This window comes from Tinamus guttatus, unplaced genomic scaffold, assembly GCF_059628265.1.
Source record: "Tinamus guttatus ecotype Peru unplaced genomic scaffold, ASM5962826v1 Tinamus_guttatus_pri_ptg000060l, whole genome shotgun sequence".
Lineage (NCBI taxonomy): Eukaryota > Metazoa > Chordata > Aves > Tinamiformes > Tinamidae > Tinamus > Tinamus guttatus.
The window spans coordinates 2,002,280-2,019,975 of record NW_028288594.1 but is presented as its reverse complement, the minus strand read 5'-3'; the positions used below and the strand labels follow the sequence as shown (position 1 = coordinate 2,019,975).

The 17,696-nt window shown below is 36.9% G+C and overlaps 1 protein-coding gene across 1 annotated transcript in view; it reads right to left on the bottom strand.

Annotated features, from left to right (window-relative positions):
• The window catches only part of LOC104573475 (sodium channel protein type 1 subunit alpha), a 79,552-nt gene extending 62,138 nt beyond the window's left edge, over positions 1–17,414 (bottom strand). Inside the window, exons 1-2 of the mRNA XM_088519492.1 lie at positions 17,380–17,414; positions 15,988–16,247 (exon numbers count right to left, since the gene is read on the bottom strand). The gene's annotated coding sequence lies outside the window, so the exon portion shown is untranslated. The remainder of the gene's footprint in view (positions 1–15,987; positions 16,248–17,379) is intronic.
• Between the last annotated feature and the right edge of the window lie 282 nt (positions 17,415–17,696).

Here is a 17,696-nt window from a genome sequence, read left to right as displayed (position 1 = left end):
AGCACACAGCCAGGGTCAGTATGTGAGGAGCCACCCACCACAGCAGCGGTGTCCAAGGAAAGGAGTAAAGCTCTGACACATTTTAGAAAGCACCGCTCATACATGCAGAGAAAGACCTTGAGAAAACCTGACAGTCTTGCCCTCACCTTCAGCCAGAACATCTCAAAATTCTGAACTTAATGCTATTGAAGTATATGGAAAAGTATAGAATGTATGGAAGTATATGGAAAAAAATAGGCATTGCAGGTGACAACAAAGTGCAAAATAGTAGATCTAAGAGAACACTGCTGAATGCCCAAAAATGTGATATAATATTCAAAAATGGGATAATATAAAACTATCAATTAAATTTTTTTGTACTAATAACTATATACTTACAAATAGCATAAATTATCCCAAATTTTTCAGTAACACAATCAACCTTTCACAATCTGAGTCACTTCTGATACTTTTCCTACTAAAAAGCTGGCTAGGCTTACTTTATCAAATACAGTCCCTAACTGTATGCTTAAAATGTAATTGTAGTGCACACTTCTTAATCATTTTGCAAATAAACCATTCTCAATATAGCTGCAAAGTGCCATAAGGAAAGATGTTTAAGACAAGATTTAAGCACTTCTTATAAATATCATTCAGTGAGTATCAAATATGTGCAGTTAAACTACACTAATGAACTTAATGCAACATTAACATATTTAATAATTTCAAAGGCTTCTATCCTGCAGTTGAACTGAAACTGATAGATGACACAGCTGTATCATGGGAATCTGTTTATGCAGCCCCACCTGTGAGACAGGAGCTGAAACAAAACTGCAACATGATATACTGGTCACCAGAGCAAAGATAGGCAGATCTGGCTAACGACAGATCACACCTCTCTGAACCTCAGTTTTTCTGTCTGTATAATAGCGAATAACAATGCTTACCTATTGTAAAAGCTTTGGGATTTGTGATTAAAAATGCTTTTCAGATATCATTCAACAATACACTTTTGTCTTTTTAATGCCATGTACCAGTGCATCTGTGAATTTAGAGCACTGAGCTGCTTCTTACTGTCTACATTGTCATCCTTTAATCCTGTAATAGTGGATTTTTGAGTATTTTTTCTAAATAGTGATTTTTTAGTTATCATAGTGAGTTATGATGATCTAGGGCATGGATATGTAGACTTATAGTTTTCAGACAGATGATAAGACTAGTCATTGTTGGCCCTCAAATCTTCACTCTGCTAATAGCAGACCCACTATAAGAGCTACTTTTAGGCCTACTAGATGCAAGAGAGCTCCAGCCACTTCAACTGCCTCCGTGAGGGATCGACATACAAGGTGCCCAGCTGAGACCCGTGCGCGGGCGCATTCCTCATGCCTCAGCGTGCCACTCTCGCCTCTGATCAATGGATCTGAGAGCAGGGCACCACTCGTACTGGGCTCTCAAGCTCAAGGATGTTTCCATAGGTGCCATATATACCACCTACCAGCCTGTGCAAACAAGCTTGCAGTGAAGATGACAAAGATGGGAATTGCATATTTCAAAATAGCTTATCAAAGTGCTTGAGAGAGTACAAGAAAACAAAAATAAGTACACTACATAAAAGAACATTCCCTACACTTCCTGTTTAATTAATTGATATTTTCCAAAAATTTGGAGAGGGAGGGGACTTCAAGAAACTCAGGGCCAGCTGCTCTCTAGGAATCAGGCATGCAGTTATAAGGGAGAAAATCTGCTTTGTTTGTTAACATGTGTGGTAATCTATCATTGCCTGCTCTTGAGCAGTATGCATTTTAGTTTCTTCCAGAAGCATCATTAAGTATTATTTAATGCTGGTTAAAGATGTCAGCTTCACGGATGCATAGAAACTTGTCTTGAAGGGAAAGGAGAGAGCAAGTCTGAGGTCAGCTCCCATGAATGACAGACTCGCAAACAGTCTGTGCAGCAGCTAAGCAGTCTATAGCCTAGAGTCAAAATTACCAGACATACTATAGCTTTTACCAGACTGTAGCCCTAAAGCTCCCTTAAGAATCCTTGATACTGGCATATAACAACTACAGATTAAAAAAAAAAAAGTGTAAATTCTTCTAATCTATTACTCATTTCCAGATCTTTGCAGTAATACTCAAACTAAACATGGCTGTTAGCAAATGAAAAGAGACAGCGCATCCTTCCAGTTTAGACTGAGGCTTGTTTGCAAAAGCAAATGGTAGCACCAGTGCCACCTGTGTAACAAAAGCCCACTTTCAAAGAAAACAGAAAAATAAAAGACTAAAAATATTATTCAAATAAAATTAAGATTCAAATGTAATTCTACTTAAAGTATTCAAGGTCATTGTATTTTTTTTAACATCACTGAATATGTATATCGATAAAGCAATAAAATACTGTCTACTGTATGTTCCATTCATGAATTACAATGAATTGACAGTTTGACCTCAGGGCAGTACATTCCTTACACCTAGTGACTCAACACCGTGTCTATCTTAGCATCGAGATATTTTATATATATATATATATATACACACACACACACACAACATACATATATACATACACACATAGAGGATGCATAGCGGCATCTAATTACAGATGTATAGGCTCTAGGATATTGTTTCATTGGTGCCTCTGCCACACTTTGTGTTGTATTTCTAACTGTTTCCTCAGTGCAACCTCTATTGCTGCTTGAATGCAGGAAGATGGTCACAATAAAATATTTTAGGTAAACAAACATATCTCAGCTGATCTCTGAACACTTTCATTGCCTCATTTGTTAAAGACAGGTAACTGTTTCACAGTGTATGAGGATTATATGTAAGGGTTCATAAACTCTTTCATATGGAAAGCACTCTCAAAGTGCTTTTAGTATTGAAGTGTAATTATGAAAAGTAGTGATCCTTTGAAGTGTTTAAAATTATGAAGGTAGTTAACTCTACCAGGGATAGGGGAGGAAGCAATATCCCCTGTGCAAGCCAACTGTTTCCTTTCACTGTTTTCATCCAATTTAGAAACTTCCTTTGTTCTTTCAAATCATGCTTTTGTATTAGAATAAAAGTATTTGGGAAAAAAATCTCACACATTTCCAGCCCAGGAATAAAGTCTGCTTTATACATTGTTACAGGCAGTTTCATATTTGCTAATCAAAAAGCAGACAAGCAAAGCAGAGAAGAAACATCCCGAAACAACATCCTTATCTAGATGTGTCAAGTAAAGGCAGTTTTACAAAGCTCCCCTTTCCAAGGAAACAATGCTGTGAAATAAAGTGTAAAATTCTGCAGCACAGTTACAAGTATTTTTAGTGCACCATCTTTAATGCCTTTATAGGAATAACATTTGTTTCCTCCATTTGCAATGTTACCAATGCATTAAACAAAGCTAAGAAATACTTTTGGATCCTGGGACACAATGTCACCTGTAGTGACGCTGTTAGGTAGTTAGAGGTGACAGTGGCATGGTTTTGGCCCATTTTAGTTAGCAGTTTCCTAAAGATTCTGTAGGCATGACTGAAAAGTTAGCTCACCTCAGGTGGCTGTCCCTCTAGGTAGGGTGCATGGGGCCACCAGGTTTTGCAGGACAAGACACTTTGCAGGCACAGGCTGTTTCATGCCAGTTGGTTTTGGCATAGACGTAAACAAAACGTCTAATAAGAATTTTATTTTAATGAACAGAACATTTCTCTTCAAGTGAAAATTCATACATTAAATCAGATATATGTATTTATTTCAAACATAATATTTTATTAATTCTGAATCCTAGAAATGTAAGAATGTATCTTCGGAAACAATATAAAGTCCTGAAAACATGATAAGGGGTAACTTTTTTTTGGTCTATGTCCACCAGTGTGCCTGTTAAGAGCAGATAATGTGAGCTGAAGACAAAAACTAGGTGAGTTTCTAGAAGAAATCCTGATCACACAATCAATGTTAAGAATAATTTCCTTAAGAAAGTCACATGACCTCTCTTTCCGTTAAGCATTGCTAATGTAGCTAGCCAAAGTTTCTCAAAAGATCTCTGTCCATCTACCTCTGTATTTCAGGTGATATATTTAGCATTCTTTAGGCTTTAGTTTTAGGAAAGAAATATATCAGATCAGGTCTTTCAAACACTAAAAATACTAGTATAAATATAATATAAAACATTGAAATGGCTCTGGTGCACCCACTTTCATTTAATCAGCTTTTGAACTGTCCTAGTTCTCTCTGCTAAACTCACTCTTTAAAATGGTCTTTTTAATTAACTGTATAGCATGCTCCCGACAATGAGAAAAAAAAAAAAAGGATTTGCCATATACCCTTGTTTTACCCCTTTTATTCATAAATGCACTGTAATGCACATTTAACCTAAAAGAAACACTAAGAAATTAAGCATCCTTTTGGCACAAATTTTCAGCTCTTTCTAGTGATGAAAGTACCAGATGGAAAAAGTATTTCTGAGGTATTTTAAGTGTTGTAGCATTTATATTTACCAAAACATACTTAGAATAAAGTTTAAAGAAATATCTCTCAGAGGTCAAAGACTATATAACTTATATGCATTATATAATTTATGACATTCTTTTCTGTAAGTCTTGACCTCAGAAACCTATTTTCTTTCATAGACTAACAGGAAAACAGGAGAACAGGTAGGAAAAGATCACAAGAGTTCATGTAGCTCACTTGTACAGATCCTTGTGATGGATATTTGACAATTTCCCCCAACAGCCTATTCCAGTTCATGGTGAGGACCACCAGAAAGCTCTCCTCAGTATCCGCTCTGAGTTAGTGTTTTTTTTTTTTTTTCTTTCTACATGTCCTACCATAGACACGAAGAACAGAATTAACTACTGTATATTTGAATTACTCCCTGATCCTCTTCCCTTTCTGTCATCCCTAGACCTGCTCCCTTCTAAAACTACACAAAGTGCCCTTCTGAGGTTCTCCTAAGAAAAATCCCCATCACCATCCTCAGAAAGATCTTAGTCTGCAACTTTACCTTTTGACAAGTAAATTTACAGTAAAACAAAATGGATAGACATTTGAAAGCATTAAAGAAAATGAAAGACTTTACTCTGAAAGAACTACATTAAAGAATAAGTAGAAAATGGGGTCCAGGGAGAGTTGAGAGGGTGTACTTGCATGCAAATACACCTGGAATACATTCAAGTCATTGGTTTAAAATGCACTTAAATAACCAAACATTTGAAAGCTTCCTTCAGATATGTTACTTCAAGTATAAAACAGTGCAGTGTCAGCTTAATTTTTTCATCTTTGACCAACACCACTATTAAAAAGAGCCTAATTCAATCCCATAAGCCACTCGTTTTATTCCTAAAATCTTCTTTGTGACCTTGACAGAATTTCATGTAGCATTTTGTTGTTTTTGTTGTTGTTTTATCCAGAAGGAGAATATTCTGAATTGTATGACAACATAAGTAAAAAAAGCCAAGGCTGGAAGCAAAACAGAGAATCTGCTGAAGGAGTAAGAGCAGAAAGATTAAAATTGTTGATCTGAATGTTCACAAGGTATCAAAATAAACAACCAAGATAGAGGGAATGAGAAGATATACAGCTGGAAATCACAAAGTGAGCTGGATAACTGCTTCTGAGACCACAAAATAGAGGGATTATGTCCCATTTTTCTCAGAGACTTGTTTAAAAAAAAAAAAAAAAAAGAGAAAATTAGTCAAAAGAGAGATAGAAACACTGTAAAACAGATCACTGGAAAGACAGCCAGAGATGCCCTGAGTACCACTGACAGAGAAGGTAATAGAAACTTCAGTAGAGAAAAAGTAACATGATCTGAATTTCCTAGAACAGAGAAGTAGGAGAGAGAGCTTCTGGGCATGATAAATACAGACAATAAGTAGCTGAGTTAGAAATATAGTATTTCAAGTGATATTAAATAGGACAGGAAAAAGTTTTACCTAGAATTTTGGTAATAAGTGCAAAATAAATATTGATTATTTTTGTTAGAACTAAATAGTACATTAGAAGAATGTGAAAGGGCCCCATATACATAGTAGAAATGGTAACACAATAGTGTACCACAGGACAGGAATAGGAAGACAGGAAGCCTGACAAGACTGAACATCTATGTATTCGGTAAGATATTACTGCAATTCTTCAAATAAATATTATTAATAAGTACATTTTACAAAAATTTGACTAATTGCAGTAATGAAAAGGACTATGATTTCTCTGTCCACAAACATGACTGAACTAATTACTTCATCTACACCAAACTTCAGATTGCTTCCTTCCAGCTTTCAGATGTATTTATTCATAGGGAGCTACTAAGGATAACCTTACAATTAGAATAATCAAAGTAACATATGCCAGAACTACTGAGTTTGAAGAAAAACACTGGGAGAATTTTGCATCATATAATATGAGGTTTAATCAGAAACGTCACTTGTAGTATAAAGGTTTAACCTTACTCAAAGGTTCTTTTTTTTTTTTTTCCATTTTAGAATATTTCAACTTTATGATTTTTTCCCTATGAGCAATTTGATCTCTTAAATGCTCTGAAAGATTATGTTAAAAAGAGCCTAATGGTGTTCCTTCTCTTACTGACTGCATAATTCCAGTTTACATGTATGAATATATATTGTTCAATTTTTAATATGTCTGCCAGCAAAGAGAACTCAGATTGTCTTCTGTCATTCCTTTTGGCAGTAAAAGTAAGTCTACAGGCCAAATACAGCTCTCTCTTACACCTGTGGAATCCCATTGCTGCCAGTATATATAGCAGCTGTCCTCGATGGAGAAACTGAACGTGGAATATATTTCTGCTATAGGAAGAAAATTAATAAACTTATTCATGATGTTTTTCATCCCAAAAGAGCCAGCATGCTTTCTCATGGCTGAGTTGGCACTGGAGTTCAGAAAAACAATATACTGAAAGAAGCGTATTCATCCAGAAAATTATCAAACACAGTTCTAATGGATGCTGAAACAAAAGGTAGAGCAAGTTTATGTCACTTTTCTGAGGAACTTTTCAAAGAAAGTATCATTTCACCTTTTAATGTCAGATTATCATAACCAAAAGCAAGGAAACCCTCATACTTCTCTAATCTCATTCAAAGAAGGATGATAAAAATGCCATTTAAGGGACAAAATCCAATGAAAAGGTTTGTAGGTTTGCCCTTGACTCTGTCCACCTCTGCCATTGAACTGCAAAACTCTTACAGTCTTTTGTAGGAATTCATGTGTTGGGAGGATACTGTAGGATCATGTGTAGGATATGGATAGTAGCAGTGATGACATCCATAAAAGTCAACAATCAGCTGCCCTTTAAAGTGCTTAGCATTGGGATAATGTACTGAATAGAGGAGTCATACTCATAGTCATACTCATACTCATAGTTCAAGGCAGCCTTAGTTTTAAATGAGTTAATCACTCATTATTTTATTTTAGCTTCCCAACTATTTTAGTAATTGACATTTACAATTTCTGAAACTTCAAAGCAAGTTTATGTTGTAACATAAAAAAAACATGATCAATACTCTTATTCCTGATATAATGCAGCATTGCGTAACCGCCTATAAGATTTATGATTCCATTATATATAGTGATCAACATTATTTTCCTGTAGATCATTACACTCATTATTTTGTATTTCTAGTAGAAGATACTATGTAAATTAATATTGATTTTCAGAATTTCCCTAAAATAACTGAGATTATACTGTTATGCAGCAAAAATCTGACATCTCTGGAACAGGTTAAAGCCCCTACTTTCCTTACACCATCATCAATACTTTCTTTAAAATAATAAAAATTATCTTTGAGTCTACCTAACAAACTAAGGACGATCAAATTAAGGCTGCCTGTCTCTAACTTGCTTTCTTGTGCCTAAATGTTTCAGCGAATATTCCAGATCACACAAATTAGGCTCAACAAAATAATTTAACTGGGTTGACAGCAATCAACCTGTTATTGTTTCACGTGAGATTGTCAAAGTCATTTTTAGCACATCCTTTTTTCCTTTGTACTTTATTAAACTTGGGTCAAACTTGAAAAACCCAATAGAAAATAAGGTGCAAGTCAAAGATGCCATAGTAACATCAGCCAATATAGTTCAGGAGTTTGAGATCACAACTACAAAATAGCATGTCTAGAAAAAGTATACAACTGAATAGGTTTTCGACCTTGAGACCTGAGGAATCCATTTTCAAATACTGCAGGATAAGAAACACAAACTTTGCCTGGGGGGAGAGGAGAGAACAGCCAGTCTGATCCAAGAAAAATTAATTCAGTGGGAGTCTTTTAAGCACATACCTCAGACAAGCAGCAGAGAAGAAATCCATTTTAGAAAAGATGCTGAAAGTGCTTGATGTCCACCTGGTAAACTCCTTGTGCTGTTTAAAAAAGCAAGACGGTTCAGATTATGAACCGAGTCAAATCTGCAGTCATTACAGACTTATAACCAGTCCCAATCTCTGTATAAATGAAAATAAGGGTGCTAGCTATGTACACTTTCAGAAGGGAGGCAGGGGTAGGAGGTGCAGGGGAAAGAGGGGGAGCATAAAATAGGGGCAATGGGGAGAGGAAAAGGATGGAGCTCTTTTCTCTACATTCAGTTTCCACAAATACTTGGGAAAAGAGTTTAGCCTTAAAGCAGGGCTCCTGTATGGGAAGGAAAACTGCACACTGCTGCAGTACCCGGGATTTGACTATGCATTGTTTTGCTTCAGCCCTTAATATATTTTCCAGGTGAAGGAACAACATGACCTCTACTATACAGTTACTAGTTCTAAATAGTTCAGGGGAAAAATTAAATTAAAAAGATAAAAAAAGGGAAAATATACAAAAATATAATGGCAGTGAAATCCATCTTGTAACAAAATGCCGTGCCACCAGACTTGACTGCAGCTTTTGAAACATCAAAAAAAAAAAAAAAACTAAATTGGATTTTCTCGTCTGTTTTATGCTTAGCATTCACTCTAAAGCAAGCATTCCCAAATGATCCCAAATAAAAAGGGGGAAGGTGGAGGAGAACCATACAGATAAGTGGCATAAATGAGTTAAGGTCTAGGATTTAACATTTGCTTGCTTACCTGATAAAACATGAATTTCAAATGTACTAGAGGAACAAAAATATAAAAGCAAGAGATAGTGATGATGAAATCCTCTCTAAAATTTTTGCTCAGGTTCCCAATTCCAAAACATTACCAAGTATTTATAATTGCTGCATTCTCACGGGGCGGGTGGGAAGAAAAAAAAGAAAAAAAAAAAAAAAAGCAGCCTCTGCAGTATCCTCTCTGCTTCGTCCCCGGCTCCCAGCGCTGAGGCTCACTCTGTGGCACCTACCACAAATCAGCAAAGAGCAGGCAAAAAAAGGGGGGGAAGGGGGGAGGAGGATGAAGAGTGACAGAGAAGCGGGTGAAAAAAGAAGAAAAGGGGAAAAAAAGACAGAGCCATCACCTTGAAGGACAGCCCCATCTACCGGCAAAAGGTTGGAGCCAGCGGTAAAGGATTTTCTGACTTTCAGAGTCTGGAGATGTACAGAACCCAGAGCCTTCAAAAAGGAGCAGCGGGCAAGGATTAGGCTAGCAAATAGATTGCTTTATTGGGTGTCAAACGAGTAAGAGTTGTCATTACTTTCCACTCCAGTGAATTCTTTACCTCTGAAAGGTGGGAAGGAGGTACGAGGCTGTGGCCCCTGTGCCAGACTGCGCTGGCAGTGCCGCCGGCCAGCAGACGCCAGCGGGGCAGCCAAATCCGGCGCCCAGGCAGAAACTCTCCCTTTGACCAGGCAGACGGCTAAGTAACAGCAGCTTGAATACAGCCAACTGCAGCTGCATTGGATCAGCCTCAGCTTTGAGCTAAATCAGACCCCATTATACGTTTCCAGTTCTGCTTTCCTGACCAAAATGGAAAAGAAAGAAAAAAACTGGGAGATGGGCTGGCCATCTGCAAAGGCTTTTGGAAAGCAGAATTTCCCCCATGCTGGAGGAAGGTGGGTGCGGGATGAGTCATGCTGCTAGGAAAGGAGGCAGTGACTAGAAAGATAGGAGGTGCACAGAAGAAAGGCCAAAAATAATACTGCATTTCTTTCCTTATATAATATAGTTTTGGCATCTAAAGATAAAATGAAGAAAAACAAATTAACATCTGTGTAAAACAAGTCTGTCATCTGTGATATAACAGATACTTGACACACTAACCTGCAATTCAATAATTCAATGACCCATGGTAGCTATAAGGAACATGATCACCTAGATGGTCCTTTTTAGTTCTTTTTTTTTTTTTTTTTTTTCCTTTTTGGTATATGGGTCTCCTGAAATTTTGACAGCTTAAATCTTGCCTCTAAACTATGTGAGGCTGAATTTCTCCAAGCAAGATGCTTGGTCTCTCACAAAACACACTTGGATTTTTTAAAGTGTTTAACAATAGTAGGATGTTATAAGCAGTCGTTCTAACAAAAATAACGAACTCTAAATGTTTTCTGTCCAAATATTGCAGCGATTTAAAGAACACTGCAAGTAACCTCTAAGCGTTTAGTTAACATACCCCTAGGCGTTTAGTTAACATACCCCCAAAACCTCCAAATACTAACCTTCAGATGCAGAGACACTGAGAAGCAACATGACTTACATCTCCTACAGAAGTTACATATTACTGTTTCTGAAAAGCCTAACATTAAAAGAAAAACATGCAGGTTTTTAGTTTGTTTTGGGGCATTTTTGTGTCATAGATGCAGTGTGAAAGGTTGTCTGCAGTGCAGATACATATCCTGCGTGCACAGGGCAAGAACAAGCTGGATCCAACCATCAGCCTTTCTCCCTGGAATGTGCCTGAGCTAGACTTTCCATGCTTTCCAACACTGCTGCCCTAATGACCAATTCTGAAATAACTTTTAGGCTGGCAATACTGGTAGGCCACTAAATACTTTGGGCAGGTCCCTGTTACCCAAAAGCAGTTCAGTTCTATGACCTGGGGGTGGAAAAACCTGTGAACAGCTCTCTACTGCTCGCAGACTCTTGATCTGTCTATTATTATTCAGGCTTAATCATAAAACCCAAGAGATCTTTTTCACACATTTGCAAAGTTCTTCTGGGTACTCAACAGTATTTGCAGGTGACAAGTTACTTTGTTGTGGTAATAACACATGACCTAGAATTGCCCTCAAAATTTGAAAGACTTAACAGATGCTCAGACACTGATGCCAGCTGATCATTCCCAGAAGCCCTTCAAGTCATTCAAAGATGACATTTCTGGAAATGATAGAATTGCCAGGTTTTTAGAAATGCAGATTTGACACTAGGTTGAAAGGCAGAATATTTACCCTGCAGCTTGAAATTTTAATTCCTCTGGTCTTTGCTACTGTCTGAGTTTGTTTCGTATTTTATGGGCATAGCACCTTTAACTTTGAAACTTTGAACTAAACACTGCACCAAAAACCAATGCACTAGAAGCCAGATAGCTTAAACAATAAACACAACGTAGTAAAAAACCTGAGATTCCTCAAGTGCCTTCAACTTTAGTCTTGAACGTATTACTGACCTTAGCACACTGTGAAGTGAAACACTGAACACACTGAATTTCCTACCAGCTTAATCATAATTTGAGCATATTATGAAACCAGCCAGTGTTCAGTAGTCCTAAAATGTCCTTCTGTAAGTATCAGTGGAGATGCTGCTTAGCATACTTGATACAGTCATTCTAGGTATCCTAAAGTCAGTGACTATTAACAAAATACTGAAGTATTCTTTTTTAAAGCTGTATTTATTGTTTCACTGGGCACCCTCTAATGAACAAGTGCTCACATCTAGCTCTATCAGCAGACAGTGTTTGGAAAATGGATAGAGTCCATGATTACCTTAACAAACTGTTTTGGTGGCTCCTTGAACCAGATCAAGACGACTGATATGAGGTTTGAGTGAGTTGGAAGACTTTATCAAGAGTATAGCAACTTCTTACATACTACTACAGAGCTGAATCCTTTAAATTCTTCTATTTTCAATGTTTGTAACTTATACATTGCACCACAGGCACAGAAAAAAAAATCAAGATATAGTATACCTAGTTCAAGTACAGATTTCTCAATCATATTGGCTGTTCCAACACTAAAGTTCACAAATAAAATATGTTTTCTCTTTCCCTCCAAAACCCTGCTTGCCTTTTCCGTTCTCCTATCTCTAAGCACACAGGATGGTACTAATAGCTAGTAAAATATGGTAACTTTCAAAGAAAAGCAAGCCACTGATACATGTTGCCTTTTTTTTGGAAAGTCCTGGCCACTCCTCACTGCAGATACAGTGAGAACTTCTGCCACCCAGTTTACGTCTGAGTAATCCCTGTGATGGGCATGGGCTGAAGCAGCCACCCTATGGCACAGGGGAGAGCACGTGCCCTGCGCAGCAGGTTCATGGCCACCAGGAGATCCACAATGACTTCTGCCTTGCACCTGCAATCTTGCAGGTTTCAGATTCTGAAGACCTGGTAAATTTGCACTGATGGAGATATGTTGTCCTCATACATGTCCTCATACAAATTTTGATCAGTTCTACTCTTGCCTCTGCCTCAGGAACTGAGAAGAACAGACTGGTAAGTTCAAGCTAAGTACCACAAACTGCACACCCTTAGTGATCACAAGGCATTGGGGCAACTTGGTTTTCTTCAGAGAATCTTTTCTTGAAGTGGCAATGTCTAAGGTACATTTTGTTTATCAATACATTAAGCAATTTTCCACAACTCTTGTACAGTAACTCTTCCTAGTTATTCTAGGAATGAATTCTGTGAATTGCACCAAATGTGGAAAATGGGTAATGGAGTAATTCATATAACATCTAACAAAGGAACCATCCAAGATTTCCATGGACCACCAGGTAAACGTGATAGTCCAGAGGGCCTTTTCTCTCTCTCTCTCTCTCTCTCTCTAAACTATGTGAACCAACTATACTGTGGCCACAGTTATACAAGCACTCAAGGATTGAAAAATGTCATCATGGAAAACCAAGAACTGAAAAAACAGCGTGAAATATAGCAGTATGGAACCAAATATTACCTCCAGTTAGGATCAGTGAAAATCCTGGAATCCTCTGAATAAAGGAATAAAATTGTTTGCCAAAGAACAGAGCACATCCACCAGTTATTAAACAGGTATCTCTAAAATGATATAAGGTCCATTCCTACATCAATAGATTTTTGTGACTTTTGGAATGCTTTTGTGTACTGAATGTAAATGGAAGTTGTGAGTTTTAGATGGTGAAATTCTGAATTTCTGAGAACCCAAACTTACCTGAAAAGTTTGTGACTTATAAAATTACAGACATATCTGGATCTTATCTGAGATCTACTAAACTAAAGCACAGCTGTTTGTAAACTTTTTTTTTTCAATTTATCATTAAAATTAAATGTGGATTTAATAGGCATATGTTTTTCATCACAATATGTATCTCAACTGCTCAGTTAAAATGAGCAGATACAATCTAAGAAGTAAATTTGCCATTGTGGAAAGTAAAAGTATGATCTGTACAGCTATACTTTGCTTATGTTTTAGATTAAGAAATTGGTATAATTGTTGTTTATGCTTAACAATTTAGTCTAAAATAGTTTAATTTACACAGTTCCATACCATGTTCATGCTCCTCTGTTTTAGTGCATTACCAGTCTAAGTACAAAAAGTCCCTTATAGAGCAGAAATCTGTAAGAACTAAGTGAGAAAGTACTGAGAAAAGTTTCTCACAAGCTCAAACTGCATATTGTGATGTAAGGAAAAATACAAAATACTGATAGCAACCTACTATGTAGCCAAGGAGTGAACAATTCTATAAAATCACAGAAATATACCAGGAGGAGGCACTGACCACTAATGACCCATGCCCTGCAACATAGTAGGTTCATGAATTGCATGAATTGCCTTTACATACAGTTGGGATCCAATTTCTCAGCCTCAAAGTGGTATATTAGAATGTAGGGTACAAAAACACATATGACACACAGACTTCTACTGCTTTGTATCCTGTTCATTTGCACCTTGTTACGCCAAGAAGAACAGTACTTAGCCTGCTATATATCATGATCATGAAACCATTTCCAGAACTCTACCCTACATTTAAAGCAAATAAATTAATGTTTTTTTGAAATTTAATAGTTAGGTTATTAACACTCCTTAAGCCAGTAAGAAAATACCTGAGGCTCCCGTTGTTGAAATGGGACAGAACACAGTGTGCTCGTATAAAATAGCATAGCTATTTTAGAACACTTGAGGCAGCAAGAAGCAAAGAAGCTGAAGTACATCATCATAATACTGCGTGGTACCTAGGAGTTTTGTTCTAACCCCTCATACTATAGTATGATTCAGGAAACACTTCCATATTTTGAACTATAAAATGATATCATAGAGAAGTAATTTGGTAAGCCAAGATCATGATGAATAGGCAAGTGACTGCTTGGCAGTTCTTTTCCAGAGAAATAAATCTTTTAAAAAATATATGAAAATGATAATACAATTCACCTTGCTTACAAACAAGCGTTGAAATGAAATTCTATCTGTTATTTCTAGAGATGTGTGAAGAACTAATAGTGCATAGTGGGAGAAAACAAAATTAAAGGACTTCCACTGTTCCCGTCAAAATTAGTTCTTGGAAATACATTTAATCTTATTTTGACTCAAGAGAGGACCTCAGTGTTTATCTTGAGAATGATAAATTACCCATTAGACATGTAAATTTTGTAAATGCCATATTATCAATGGATGTTAATTTTCTAATTTGTATTTTCTGTTTAGACACTTATGAGCAAAGACACATAATTCATTGCGAATATCAGTCTTTTTACATTAAGTGAAATCTTGGTAGAAAGGTATAAACTGTAACTGGTTAACCAAAGTTTCTTTCATGCATTTTTTTTCAATAACTTTCCCAATATTCTGCAATTCATTAATCTATCTTAAATTAGTAGTAGTAGTATTTTTTTTTTTTTTTTTTTTTACAAATTGCTAACTCCCATAAATTAGACCTTGTACTTAGGGCGTGTGGGGGGGAGAAAGGGAGAAGTGGAGGATAGAGGGGGCATTCGCTGTCTAAGGTACTCTACATACGCACAAGCATTCAAATTAATATTTCATATATATATATATACACACACACATATAAACTCTCTCTGTGTATAAACTACATATATAAAAATCAAAGTTATTAAACGGTAAGTGCCCCTGGCAACAGTGCTAGCCTTGCTGAAATTCCCTACATGATACTGCAGTATCAGGGTTATGCTGTTACTTTCCAGGGCCTCTTCTACTGCATTCTGGTATAATCACACAGTTAAGCATCTGACAACTCTCAGTATGTATAATTTGTTTGAAGGCAGACCCATTCCATGTTTTATCATAAACTGTTTTTCAATGTGTTATAATAGATTTCTTTGAGTTCTATACGGCTGATGAAAAAAGGCACCCTCTAACACAAATCTAGCCAGCATTTGCTGTTCTGGCGTTCTGCAGAGCAGTCACTGAATGGAGTTTTATCTGCAGCATTCACCTTCTCTGTACCACAGGCATATAGATTCACGCATTCATGCGCTAAATAGCAACCAGAATCCTGGCTTTAATTGCTGCTTTCAAAGGATGATCAAAGAGTGCAAGACAATTATATACCAGTACTTTTCCCCATTTTGTTTTGTTTAGTAAAGGAAGCATATTTGCAATTCACAAGGCTAAAACAATGCAACAGCCAAGAACTGCAGTAAACCTCTCACAGCTAATAGCTCTATCTGATAATGCGTTCCCGCACCATCTTCAAGCAAATGGGTTTCATTCACTGCTTAATCAGTCAAATCAACAATAACCCCCATATGGTTAGAAAAGATGTTTGTTAAACAAGCCTAATTTAGAATTTATTTATTTGCAAAGTGTCTTAAAGCTGAGATGCTAAAGACTACTACTCTGATGATTCGATCATGCTGACAGAGCTAGTTTCACCTAGCAAATTACCTCTGCAATTCTCAGCATGGCTGACAGTTATCCGCATAGAAAAATAGCATAGTAACCATTTAAATCATGCAAAAACATTTACCCAAGAAGATGCAGCAAAGATGAGGATCCAGCTTCCAGACCCCATGAAGCATGAAGCTCAGGGAGCAATCCACTAGCTTGCTCGGGCCAGCAGTGTCTCTCCTACACTTGACCTAGACTGCCTTACATAATGAGGAATCAGTGCTGTATCCCGCATGGAGGAGCGAGCTGAATGTCATCACTGGCAGAAGTAGGGAGAACCGGCAGCAGGCAGGCTGGTAGTTAGCATGGAGATCACGAAGTCTGCTTTCCCTGAGTGTTCTGGGAGAAAGCACAAGAACAGCTCGGAAATGCTGGTGTCATTCCCCTGCTGGAATGACTGCCCGGAAGGAGTGAGGGTGTTACAAACGTGAGGCAGCCGGCAAGTGCAAAAGCTGCCTCTGTACTCACTACCAAGGTAGCACAGCTCCTGTCACACTGTATCTAGAGGACTGCATAGCTACAGCTAACAGGAGAGAAACAGCAAGCAAAGTAAGAAGGAGAGGCACAGACTGCTGCCGCATCCCCTTGTCTGTATTTTGCTCTTTGTGGTGAGTAGCAGAAAAGCAAATGTATAAGATATACTGGCATTATTTTCCAAAGGGAACATGCTATTCCCCTAAATTACTGCATGCCAAAAAAGCTAGTTTCTGGAAAAAGAAACACTTGCTATCTGTTTTACCTTATGTTACAGAGGTCAAACTGCTTGTATTACAGATGCTTTGATATTTTCAAGAAAATGACAGGTAAAATACATTCTTGGCTGAAAAGTTGCTTACAGTTGGTATTTCTTTGCTTTTTTTTTTTTTTTTGAAAGAAGCTTTGGGGAATTTCCTAGTTTATTATTGCATGGAATATATCAGCACTTCCTCCGTGCAGGGCACGAGGGAAAATGAGAATCTAGGCTTAGCTAACAGTTTAGGAACCTATGCAACCTTGCTTAGAAGTAGTTTCATATTAATTAAGATCACTGCATAGGACTTATATTTTGTATTTTATTTGAATATTTGAAAAGTAAAGAACTTTAAATAGTGATAATTTCTATACAAGTTATTGTTATCCTGTGAACATTTTAAATGATATAATTTCTCTGCACAGAGGAAATTGAAGGCTTCACCAAGATGAGACATCTTAAGTTTTCCAGTATATCTGAAACAGCTTCATTGCGCCTGATCAAGAGTAATGGCAATTGAATTGAAATTTCTAATGTCACAGATCAATATAAATATCAATATTGTGTTGACAATTAATGTAATAACAGAGGGATAAAAGGAAATATGAAATATTTACTCACATTTAATCCTGCAGTTGATGAAAGTACTGATAGACGTGGTGCTCCTTGTTTAAATGCAATGGGTGTAGGGTGAGTGGGTGAGATAATGAGCAGAATTTTCAACATAGCTCTGAAAGATGCCAAGTTAAAATCCTGGGCTTCATCAATACAAGAGGAACTCAGCAACACCACTGGAGAAACATCAAAAGATCAGGTCACTGTATTCAGTTTTTTTTTAATATCACAAGGTTCATGAACAAAATTATCTTTGCCTGAAAATTTTAAAATATAGTATGCTAGTAAGCATTTACAAAAGACAGCTTAAGTCTAGCAACTATTGTATTTAGCAGAATGCAGACGTGATTAGAGCTCTGATCCTAAATACAAAAATCAAGGTGGAGGTGGAAGAGACAAAATTATCCAAATTAAAAAATGTAAATAATTTTAATTATTTTTTT